At 47.1% G+C, this 9,108-nt stretch overlaps 1 long non-coding RNA gene across 1 annotated transcript; it reads right to left on the reverse strand.

The window, feature by feature from the left end:
- Window positions 1-7,245: 7,245 nt before the first annotated feature.
- LOC306892514 lies at window positions 7,246-7,820 on the reverse strand. Its single transcript, XR_013786472.1, has 3 exons — window positions 7,715-7,820; window positions 7,444-7,531; window positions 7,246-7,344 (listed from the first exon to the last, which is right to left on the reverse strand). It is a non-coding gene; the product is annotated as an uncharacterized lncRNA (long non-coding RNA).
- Between the last annotated feature and the right edge of the window lie 1,288 nt (window positions 7,821-9,108).

Consider the following 9,108-nt stretch of genomic DNA (forward strand, 5'->3'; position numbering starts at 1 on the left):
AGAAATCCATCACAATAACCACCAGACTAACATCATCCACGTAAGCAAAGCAATACGCTATATGTAATAAGCAGGATACATAGAATGGGATTGGTTGGCCTATATACAATTGCTGACCACGTTGTGTAGCTTTAAATTAGCAAAGAGAAAACTTAGTTTCTTCAGAAAGCAAGCAATGATTTGTTTAATGTTAACAAATACTATGAACTATGCGCACATAGTAAAATCCTGTAAAATGATCAGTGGTGAATTGGTCTGGTCTGGCTCAGCTCATCAGTGATTGGTTGACAACCGTTCAAATTAACTGGCTTTGTAAATCAGTGGGAGGGGCTCATTATACAACAGACAGAACGCCGTAAATGACGCGCGCTCTGTGCAACCGAAACGGCGTTTTTAACGGCGTCATATGGCAAGACAGCGGCGCAAAAAGCGGCGTTTTTCGGGCACCTTAAAACGCCGTTAAATACGGCGTTATGAAAGGCTTTTCGCGCGGTTTTTACGGCGTTTGGAATCGAGACGCCGTATTTTGCGGCGCAATTACCGTTTAAAACGCCGTAAAAAACGGCGTTGAGATGTAAACGCGTTTAATCTATGCCGTAATTCTGACCCTTTTGGCTTTCCATAGCGTAGCGCCTTCGAGATTTTGTCAGGAGAGCCGCTCCGATGCTGCTGGGGTGCAGGCCGTCAGGGTGGAAGAGCCTATAGGTCGCTCCCAGAACAGATCAAAATTATTAACAAAGAGCAGCTTCTGTTCAATACACCATGACATCAACCATTGATTAAGCAAAAACAGTCTACTGGACTTTTCATTCCCTCGACGGTAGGTAGGAAGCGGCCCTGATACGATGATCCTCGCCGCGGGTGAGTCCATCAGACTCCTGAAGTCCCTCTTCAGGATCTCCGACTGCTCCAGTTAAAGATGGTTAGACATAAATGTATTTATGGTCATACAGAACTGTTAAAACTCAAGCTTGTCAAGCAATCGTTTAGGCTTAATAATGGTGTACACAACCCTAATGTGAAATAATAAAAGGTAGATTAAATGCACTTGATCGGAATCAAAGCTCGTTGTTTTGCATTAGAAGTATGAAATAGAAGTATAGTTTTATTCGTTCTACTACATACTATATAAATGTCTGTGTTTTATTCTCGACTATGGCAACGTGGTTATTTATTCTGTTGTCTTGTCTTCAACATATCACTGAAAATGGTGACAACCATTCATTTTAAAGTATCTTTAAGTAGTTAAAAATAAAGATGCCGATATGTTCATTAGTGTCATGGTGTTTTTCTTAGAAAATTGCCACATAAAAACAAAAAAGAAACTGTACAATAGGCGTACACAGACACACACAGACACACACAGACACACACAGACACACACAGACACACACAGACACACAGACACACACAGGTTTTGCACAAACTGTTCTGCGCATGCGCTCCCTCTTTTGTCCTCATTGTCACAGCACAGCAGGTAATGGCCGGGATTAACAATCTTGGGTACGGGCAGGGTTCAGGCTTTCATTTATGCTTTCCAGTGTTATATTAAATAAAATCTTGTTTACTGTTACTTACTGTGCTAAATTCTGCCTTAACCTAACCTTAACCATTAAGTACCTAACATTAGCCTTAAAATAACATTAATCCATATGTACCTAAGTAATACCTGCTAACCTTAACACTTATGAGCCTAAATCTAACACTTAACCATTAAGAATGTAAGACGCTACATTATATTCTACGTAATCTATATAAATAAATATAAATATATTTGTCAGATTCAAGAATTAGACATTGGCACTATTTAGGCTATCCGTCAGGTTTCTTGAGAGGATAGCAGTGCCGTCGCTATTGGGATAAAGACCATCTCCCCAAAACAGGTCAGGTCTAAGTACAAAATGCTTCCAATTATCAATGAAACCGAAATTATTCTGTGGGCACCACTTGCACATCCAATCATGCATTTGCCATAACCTACTATATAATTCCTCACCCCAATAAGATGGGACGGGGCCAGAGCATATTACGGTGTCTGACATGGTTTTGGCGAGGTCATAGACCTCTTTAATATTATTTTTGCTCGTCTCCGACTGACGGAGTTGAGCCTCATTAATAGCTAACTGTATAATAATTCTATTATATCTACGCTTGGCATTAGCCAAGACATTAAGTTTAGATTTGATGTCAGATGCTCTGGCGCCCTGTATACAATTAACCATGGTGGCTGGTGTCTCTACTTGCACACTTTTCAAGGTAGAGTCACCAATCACCAGGGTGCTTACCACAGGCAACCCAACAGGTATGTCGAGGAGGGAGGAGGATCTGTCCGAAACAACAACAGGTGCCGAAATGAAGCCCTCTTTTGCCTCAAGACCATGCTTTTGTGCAGGTACAGGCTGGACTTCAGATGAAGATCTCGGGGCAAGTGGAGAAGGTGCTGAGAACAAAGCACAGAGTAAATTATGCACCTGATACGTTGCTGCAACCTTTACATTACACTCCATTCACATCTTTTTTTAAGGAAGTAAAGCTTTTGGGCGTCGCATTAAAACAACTGATTTCTCACATCACCTAACTGAAAGAAGCTCACACACATTTTTCACGCAATGTTTAAACTTCAAAACTTTCAGCCTTCATTGAATGATATTGTGACCTGCAAGGTATGATCTATGAACGCTAACCTGTTAACAAATCTGCCAATGAGTTCATATCAAACACTAATCGACAAGAACCAAAAAGTAACTTTGGAACTTACTAATTTTCTTTTCGTCAGGAGGAGGAAAGTAATCACTCCACTTCGGCACATCCAGTTTAAAATACTGCTGTGATGTTGATCCAGGACACTGAGATGAAGGTCTATAGACACATACAAAATATTGATAAAACAGTTTCTGCAAACATTCAAGGACAAAGCATCGTTTTATTTGAACTAACTTGGCTAAACCTAAAATAATCTCTTAGTAGTTGTTTATAAACGTAGTTACTGTACATTAGGCGTTCAACTGATTCTTGATGTTAACTGTGAATGTCATTTCTTACCCTGTGATGATGGAGCTTGTAGTGTCGCAGCGAGGCTCAGAGGACTCGCTTGTAGTGTCGCAGCGAGGCTCAGAGGACTCGCTTGTAGTTTCGCAGCGAGGCTCAGAGGACTCGCTTTTAGTGTCGCAGCGAGGCTCAGAGGACTCGCTTGTAGTGTCGCAGCGAGGCACAGAGGACTCGCTTGTAGTGTCGCAGCGAGGCTCAGAGGACTCGCTTGTAGTTTCGCAGCGAGGCTCAGAGGACTCGCTTTTAGTGTCGCAGCGAGGCTCAGAGGACTCGCTTTTAGTGTCGCAGCGAGGCTCAGAGGACTCGCTTGTAGTGTCGCAGCGAGGCTCAGAGGACTCGCTTGTAGTTTCGTAGCGAGGCTCAGAGGACTCGCTTGTAGTTTCGCAGCAGGCTCAGAGGACTCGCTTGTAGTTTCGCAGCAGGCTCAGAGGACTCGCTTGTAGTTTCGCAGCGAGGCTCAGAGGACTCGCTTGTAGTTTCGCAGCGAGGCTCAGAGGACTCGCTTTTAGTGTCGCAGCGAGGCTCAGAGGACTCGGTTGTAGTTTCGCAGCGAGGCTCAGAGGACTCGCTTGTAGTTTCGCAGCGAGGCTCAGAGGACTCGGTTGTAGTTTCGCAGCGAGGCTCAGAGGACTCGCTTGTAGTGTCGCAGCGAGGCTCAGAGGACTCGCTTTTAGTGTCGCAGCGAGGCTCAGAGGACTCGCTTGTAGTGTCGCAGCGAGGCTCAGAGGACTCGCTTGTAGTTTCGCAGCGAGGCTCAGAGGACTCGCTTGTAGTTTCGCAGCGAGGCTCAGAGGACTCGCTTGTAGTTTCGCAGCGAGGCTCAGAGGACTCGCTTGTAGTTTCGCAGCGAGGCTCAGAGGACTCGCTTGTAGTTTCGCAGCGAGGCTCAGAGGACTCGCTTTTAGTGTCGCAGCGAGGCTCAGAGGACTCGGTTGTAGTTTCGCAGCGAGGCTCAGAGGACTCGCTTGTAGTGTCGCAGCGAGGCTCAGAGGACTCGCTTGTAGTTTCGCAGCGAGGCTCAGAGGACTCGCTTGTAGTTTCGCAGCGAGGCTCAGAGGACTCGGTTGTAGTTTCGCAGCGAGGCTCAGAGGACTCGCTTGTAGTGTCGCAGCGAGGCTCAGAGGACTCGCTTGTAGTTTCGCAGCGAGGCTCAGAGGACTCGCTTGTAGTTTCGCAGCGAGGCTCAGAGGACTCGCTTGTAGTTTCGCAGCGAGGCTCAGAGGACTCGCTTGTAGTTTCTCAGCGAGGCTCAGAGGACTCGCTTGTAGTTTCGCAGCGAGGCTCAGAGGACTCGCTTTTAGTGTCGCAGCGAGGCTCAGAGGACTCGGTTGTAGTTTCGCAGCGAGGCTCAGAGGACTCGGTTGTAGTTTCGCAGCGAGGCTCAGAGGACTCGCTTGTAGTTTCGCAGCGAGGCTCAGAGGACTCGCTTTTAGTTTCGCAGCGAGGCTCAGAGGACTCGCTTGTAGTGTCGCAGCGAGGCACAGAGGACTCGCTTGTAGTGTCGCAGCGAGGCTCAGAGGACTCGCTTGTAGTTTCGCAGCGAGGCTCAGAGGACTCGCTTGTAGTTTCGCAGCGAGGCTCAGAGGACTCGCTTGTAGTTTCGCAGCGAGGCTCAGAGGACTCGCTTTTAGTTTCGCAGCGAGGCTCAGAGGACTCGCTTGTAGTGTCGCAGCGAGGCTCAGAGGACTCGCTTGTAGTTTCGCAGCGAGGCTCAGAGGACTCGCTTGTAGTTTCGCAGCGAAGCTCAGAGGACTCGCTTGTAGTGTCGCAGCGAGGCTCAGAGGACTCGCTCGTAGTTTCGCAGCGAGGCTCAGAGGACTCGCATGTAGTGTCGCAGCGAGGCTCAGAGGACTCGGTTGTAGTTTCGCAGCGAGGCTCAGAGGACTCGCTTGTAGTGTCGCAGCGAGGCACAGAGGACTCGCTTGTAGTGTCGCAGCGAGGCACAGAGGACTCGCTTGTAGTTTCGCAGCGAGGCTCAGAGGACTCGCTTGTAGTGTCGCAGCGAGGCTCAGAGGACTCGCTTGTAGTGTCGCAGCGAGGCTCAGAGGACTCGGTTGTAGTTTCGCAGCGAGGCTCAGAGGACTCACATGTAGTGTCGCAGCGAGGCTCAGAGGACTCGCTTGTAGTTTCGCAGCGAGGCTCAGAGGACTCGCTTGTAGTGTCGCAGCGAGGCTCAGAGGACTCGGTTGTAGTTTCGCAGCGAGGCTCAGAGGACTCACATGTAGTGTCGCAGCGAGGCTCAGAGGACTCGCTTGTAGTTTCGCAGCGAGGCTCAGAGGACTCGCTTGTAGTGTCGCAGCGAGGCTCAGAGGACTCGGTTGTAGTTTCGCAGCGAGGCTCAGAGGACTCGCTTGTAGTGTCGCAGCGAGGCACAGAGGACTCGCTTGTAGTGTCGCAGCGAGGCTCAGAGGACTCGCTTGTAGTTTCGCAGCGAGGCTCAGAGGACTCGCTTGTAGTTTCGCAGCGAGGCTCAGAGGACTCGCTTGTAGTTTCGCAGCGAGGCTCAGAGGACTCGCTTTTAGTTTCGCAGCGAGGCTCAGAGGACTCGCTTGTAGTGTCGCAGCGAGGCTCAGAGGACTCGCTTGTAGTTTCGCAGCGAGGCTCAGAGGACTCGCTTGTAGTTTCGCAGCGAAGCTCAGAGGACTCGCTTGTAGTGTCGCAGCGAGGCTCAGAGGACTCGCTCGTAGTTTCGCAGCGAGGCTCAGAGGACTCGCATGTAGTGTCGCAGCGAGGCTCAGAGGACTCGGTTGTAGTTTCGCAGCGAGGCTCAGAGGACTCGCTTGTAGTGTCGCAGCGAGGCACAGAGGACTCGCTTGTAGTGTCGCAGCGAGGCACAGAGGACTCGCTTGTAGTTTCGCAGCGAGGCTCAGAGGACTCGCTTGTAGTGTCGCAGCGAGGCTCAGAGGACTCGCTTGTAGTGTCGCAGCGAGGCTCAGAGGACTCGGTTGTAGTTTCGCAGCGAGGCTCAGAGGACTCACATGTAGTGTCGCAGCGAGGCTCAGAGGACTCGCTTGTAGTTTCGCAGCGAGGCTCAGAGGACTCGCTTGTAGTGTCGCAGCGAGGCTCAGAGGACTCGGTTGTAGTTTCGCAGCGAGGCTCAGAGGACTCACATGTAGTGTCGCAGCGAGGCTCAGAGGACTCGCTTGTAGTTTCGCAGCGAGGCTCAGAGGACTCGCTTGTAGTGTCGCAGCGAGGCTCAGAGGACTCGGTTGTAGTTTCGCAGCGAGGCTCAGAGGACTCGCTTGTAGTTTCGCAGCGAGGCACAGAGGACTCCCTTGTAGTGTCGCAGCGAGGCTCAGAGGACTCGGTTGTAGTTTCGCAGCGAGGCTCAGAGGACTCGGTTGTAGTGTCGCAGCGAGGCTCAGAGGACTCGCTTGTAGTGTCGCAGCGAGGCTCAGAGGCCACGCTTGTAGTTTCGCAGCGAGGCTCAGAGGACTTGCTGTCAGCTCTTCTGTCCATCACATCCGCACCTGTAAATGAAAAGCACATCATAAGTAAAACAGCACAATAAGACTGAAGGAGCACAGCAGCATATTGTCAGAAAGACATGCGATGACAACAACATTAAATAAATCAATAGCATGTTATCTCAATAGGTTTATCCTGCTTTACAAGATAAGCGCACATCGTCATGTTTACGCTACATTTGATCGGATTTGCCTCACATCAACTTCTTGAAATATATTTACAAGGTGCAGCCAAAAGTTACAGCAAAACAAAAACAGTGCATGGCATCGTGTAACTGGGACGTTTTAAGACAGACACTGTCTGGTTAAAGGGAAACTTCACTCAAATTTTTATTCTATCATTTCACCCCATCGACTACCATTGAAGGAAAAAATACTGTTTCATCTTTTTGGTTCTGTGGAACACAAAAGACATTTTAAGGAATGTATGACAGCAAACAGTTCTGGGGCACTTTTGACAACCATTGCATTTATTCCTACTATGGGAGTCAATGGGGAGCAAAATCTGTCTGGTTATAAACATTCTTCCAAATATCTTTCTCTTGTTCATCAGAACAAACAAATGTAAACCGATTTGGAACAACTCAAAGGTGAGTAAATGACAGAATAAAATGTTTTGGGTTTATCCCTTTAACAAAACAAAAATCGCATACATTTATACATTATGGATGAATATTGTAAATAACTTACAGATCTTCAACGCGGTCTCAAGCGAGCAATCGTTTCTGTTGACCGGGCGTGCATAAGGATGGCTTGTTTCCCGTTTACTTTGGAAACGAGGAGCCATCAACCTTAACGCTTTCCAAATAGGGATACGCTCAGGTGTTTCCTGTAAACACAACAGACAGAGAATGAATACATGAGACACTTTGATGTAAAAGCTGGTTTTATGTCGTGATTATGATGAAGGTTCAGTTATAACTCTAACCTTTGAATTATCACAAATGTGATGTTTGCCAGGACAGTCAAGCAGCGACTGTGCACTCGGGGCAGATCCAGGACACTGAGATGAAGGTCTATAGACACATACAAAATATTGATAAAACAGTTTCTGCAAACATTCAAGGACAAAGCATCGTTTTATTTGAACTAACATGGCTAAACCTAAAATAATCTCTTAGTAGTTGTTTATAAACGTAGTTACTGTACATTAGGCGTTCAACTGATTCTTGATGTTAACTGTGAATGTCATTTCTTACCCTGTGATGATGGAGCTTGTAGTTTCGCAGCGAGGCTCAGAGGACTCGCTTGTAGTTTCGCAGCGAGGCTCAGAGGACTCGCTTGTAGTTTCGCAGCGAGGCTCAGAGGACTCGCTTGTAGTTTCGCAGCGAGGCTCAGAGGACTCGCTTGTAGTTTCGCAGCGAGGCTCAGAGGACTCGCTTGTAGTTTCGCAGCGAGGCTCAGAGGACTTGCTGTCAGCTCTTCTGTCCATCACATCTGCACCTGTAAATGAAAAGCACATCATAAGTAAAACAGCACAATAAGACTGAAGGAGCACAGCAGCATATTGTCATAAAGACATGCGATGAGAACAACATTAAATAAATCAATATGCATGTTATCTCAATAGGTTTATCCTGCTTTACAAGATAAGCGCACATCGTCATGTTTACGCTACATTTGATCGGATTTGCCTCACATCAACTTCTTGAAATATATTTACAAGGTGCAGCCAAAAGTTACAACAAAACAAAAAGACCAGGTTACAGGATGCTGGCCCAGAGAAGGTGGTGAAAAGGGCAGTCCCTTCAGAGGAGGAGACAGAGGATGAGATGGTGGAAGAGGAAGAGACGGTGGAAGAGGAAGAGACGGTGGAAGAGACATCTAATGCTGATGCCGAGAGGGTATTTTCCATGGTCGGTTGGAACCTCAACACGAAACAGCTTGTCTCTGGACGGGACATTGTCCTCAATCATGACTCTGAAAGTCGCTGGGCTTGAGACGAACTGTTTCAAATGGAAGCCAACACCACAAATGATAAAGGAGTCCAAAAAGGCAAACAAACACTTACTATAAACAACACCAGTCATAATCTCTCTCTCACACACACAAAAATGAATAAATGAAAATTGAATAAATACGTTGTATTTGTTTAAATTTTTGATTGTCCAGATGGGTTTATGTACTCTTGTATATGTACATTTGTTTATGTATATTTGTTTAATAGTGTTCAAAAAACATTCGCGCTCTTCCTTCCTGTTGCGTGCACGCGCTCTCAAGTGGCCAAGACCGCAAGTGGGGGTATGTGGGAGAAGGTGGAGGCTGCAGACCTGGAGCATGCATTTTTACACCCCTGGTGGTCCTTAATTGTCCAGTAGGGGTTCGATGTGCATTATGAACCAGCAGAACAGACCTAACAGATAACTTTATCGTCTATCGCGAGCTAGAGGTACGGTAATAATCGTTTTTGTTATTAAGCAATGGTCCAACTTGCATCGTTTTTGAACGATACATTTATATTGGTATGAATTCATTTAAACGTCTTAACATATGTATATATATATATGTAACTTGTTCTCAAAGACAATAAAATGAATACTCCACCATTTATGATGAGCCACATTTGGCTGCCACTTCACCTACAATTGCCACC

This window comes from Barbatula barbatula (assembly GCF_947034865.1).
Source record: "Barbatula barbatula genome assembly, chromosome: 3".
Classification (NCBI taxonomy): Eukaryota; Metazoa; Chordata; class Actinopteri; order Cypriniformes; family Nemacheilidae; genus Barbatula; species Barbatula barbatula.